The sequence below is a fragment of the Chenopodium album genome, chromosome 2 (assembly GCF_948465745.1).
Source record: "Chenopodium album chromosome 2, dcCheAlbu1.1, whole genome shotgun sequence".
Lineage (NCBI taxonomy): Eukaryota > Viridiplantae > Streptophyta > Magnoliopsida > Caryophyllales > Amaranthaceae > Chenopodium > Chenopodium album.
In genome coordinates, this window is record NC_137835.1 from 25,312,367 (window position 1) to 25,315,505 (window position 3,139).

The 3,139-nt window shown below is 41.9% G+C and overlaps 1 non-coding gene across 1 annotated transcript; it reads left to right on the forward strand.

Annotated features, from left to right (window-relative positions):
- Window positions 1–2,672: 2,672 nt before the first annotated feature.
- Window positions 2,673–2,779, forward strand: LOC145607605 (small nucleolar RNA R71). Its single transcript, XR_014105591.1, has one exon. It is a non-coding gene; the product is annotated as a small nucleolar RNA R71 (small nucleolar RNA).
- The last annotated feature ends 360 nt before the right edge of the window (window positions 2,780–3,139 follow it).

Here is a 3,139-nt window from a genome sequence, read left to right on the forward strand (position 1 = left end):
AGAAGAAGGTCGGGCGTGTCGCGCCCGGTCGGGCGGGTGTTCGCCCGGTCGGGCAATCTGAAATTATTTTTCTGATATGTCATCGCGCCCGGTCGGGAGGCACTTCGTCCGGTCGGGTGATCTAAGTGACCGAATTCGTCTACACTCGCGCCCGGTCGGGTTAGATTCGCCCGATCGAGCGATCGAAGATGTCCGTATACGACGAGTTTCGCGCCCATTCGGGCGGCAATTTCCCGGTCGGGCGAAAACACTCGGTTTTTTTAACCCAACTCTCGCGCCCAATCTGGTGAACTTCGCCTGGTCGGGCCCGAGGCTATTTGACGAATTTTTTTTTTTGCTTTCTTCTTTTCTTCAATTTTTGGCTAATTCTTTTCCTTCAGAACTGTACAAAAACTCATAAAACTCATTAAATTCCCTCATCTCTCCTCTCATAAGAAAAGGAAAGAAAATCTAGTCTAAAAAACATTAAAATACGGGTTGCCTCCCGCAAAGCGCTGGTTTATCTAGGTCCCGCACGACCTTCTTACCCAGTACAAGAACTAGGACCTTTGGCCTAACGCTTGGTCGGGCGGTTTCTCACCCGGTCGAGCGTGGTTTAGGTTGCGACGCGGCTTCCTGACATACCCTGTGGGACGCCAATTCACCTTATCTGGTGGATCCTCCTTTACTTTGATTGGGGGTTCTTCAGTGCTACGCACTAAAGATCCGTCTTCGATCAAGGGTTGCTTCAAACTGTCATTGCATTTAGCACTTGCAACTCGATCTGGGGGAACACTCACCATAGGCTCAATTTCCACAACATGCTTGATTGATTCCACCTTTTCGTCCTTAAAACCAAGACCGATAGTGTTAAGGGCTCTTTATATTGCATCAACTTCCTTCTGCCATTTGTCTATCTCATCTAAAAGGGATGCAACACAAGATACCGCCTCCAAGGGCTCTTTTTCAAGAGCTTGGGGCTTGTTAGAATACTTATGAACCACATTATCACTAAAGCACTTCTCCTCGGTCATGGGACTTTTAGGGGTATTATTAAGATTAAAAATAATTTTATCATCCCTTACTGATAGCGTTAATTTACCACTTATCACATCTATAATTGCTCCTGCAGTGTTAAGGAATAGTCTACCCAAAATGATTGGGGTTTGCATATCCTCAACCATATCAAGAACAACAAAATCAACAGGTATATAAAATTTACCTAATCTAACGAGAACATCCTCTAAAACACCTAAGGGGTATTTGAAAGAACTGTCGGCCATTTGTAGAGTAATATTAGTATCTTTTAATTTACCCATATTCAACTTGGAACACACAGATAATGGCATAACACTAACGCTAGCACCCAAATCACACAATGCATTATCAATCATTAGATTGCCAATGTGACAAGGGATAGAGAAGCTACTCGGATCTTTTAATATAGGTGGAGATTTATTTTGAAGTACGGTACTACACTCTGCAGTGAAAGCTACTGTCTCTACCTCACTAATAGGCCTTTTTCTTGTCAATATTTCTTTCATAAATTTTTCATACGCTGGAATTTGTGTGATTAATTCAGTGAAGGGAACTGTTACCTTCAAATCTTTTACCATCCCCAGGAACTTACCAAACTGCTTATCCAAATTTGCTTTCAATTGACAATTGGGGAATGGAAGTTTGATAACTGGCTTTGAAGCATTATTGCTCTTATCTGGAGAGGCCACTTTCTCTGGGGTCGTACCCTGCAATGTAGAATCATATGTATTAGTACTATGCTTTAGCCATGCAGGGCTATTAGCTACATTGTCTGGTTTAACGGAATCAAGATTAGCATTATTTATTAAAACAGGTTCATCAACTCTGGGCATAGGGGTCCTTTCATAGTTTTAACCACTCCTTAGATTAATTGCATAGGCTTGATCCGTAGGCCTGGTCGGCTGTGCTGGCAGAGCTCCATGTTGGAGGGCTTGTAGAGTAGCGGAAAGTTACGCAATTTGATTATCTACAATTTTATTGTGTGCTAGAATTGAATCTATTTGTGCATCTCTAATCTCCATGTGCTTCTGCATATTAACCAACATCGCTCTAATTTCTACCAAAGCAGGGTCGGAAGACGAGGAGGGTTGTTGTGGTTGGTTCTTCTGGCCAGCATTGGGGTGGTAATATTTCTGCTGTTGTTGTTGTGGCGCCTCTGGTTCTTGTGGTGGTGAATTTTGAACATTCGTACTCCGGTAGGAAAGGTACGGATGATTCTGGTACCCAGGATAATAGGTGTTGGAGTATGGGTTACTATGCCTATAAGCATGAAAGGCATTAACTTGCTCCACGGAACTCCTGCAATCTTGTTCCCAATGACCTAAGATTCCACAATTTTCACAGAAAGCCTCATTAGCATTATTATTAATTTTAGAAACATTAGCTAAATTAGCAGTGCTAAGATTATCTAATTTCTGGCAGATAGAGGTTAATTGAGCTTGCAAAAAGGATACAGAGTTAACACTATGCTTCCCCTTGTTAGCAAAGCCTCTAGGATTCCCATATTGGGAATTATGTATCGCCATATCTTCAATAACCCGACCCTCATCATCAACATTAAGATTCATAAACCTCCCACTAGCTGCAGAATCTAAAATTATTCTAGATGAATTTCCAATGCCATTGTAAAAGGCTTGGATTACTGCCATTGTGCCAAATTATGGTGGGGGCATTCTCTTTTTAGGTCCTTGAACCTCTCCCAAGCCTCATATAAAGTTTCATTGGCCTCTTGGGCAAAGTTCTGAATTGCACTCCGTAATACGGTTGTTCTCTCTGCAGGATAATACTTGTTATAAAAATTCAAAACAAGAGTTTCCCAGTCAGTTATACCAAGTGCAGTTCTATTTAAACAATTAAACCATAATTTTTCTTTTCCTGTTAAAGAGAAAGGAAAGAGAATCTCCCTGATTTGGTCTTGTGTGACCCTGGCTTGCCTGATGGTATTACAATAGTGACAATAGTCTGCAATGTGAAGGTTCGGGTCTTCACCCTTAGCTCCACTAAATTGCTTCCTCTCTATCATCGTTATAAATTGAGGTTTAATCTCAAATTGTACCCCATCAAGAGCCGGAGTGGGAGTGAGGTGTGGAAAATCTATAAGCTTTGGTTGTGAGTAATCACT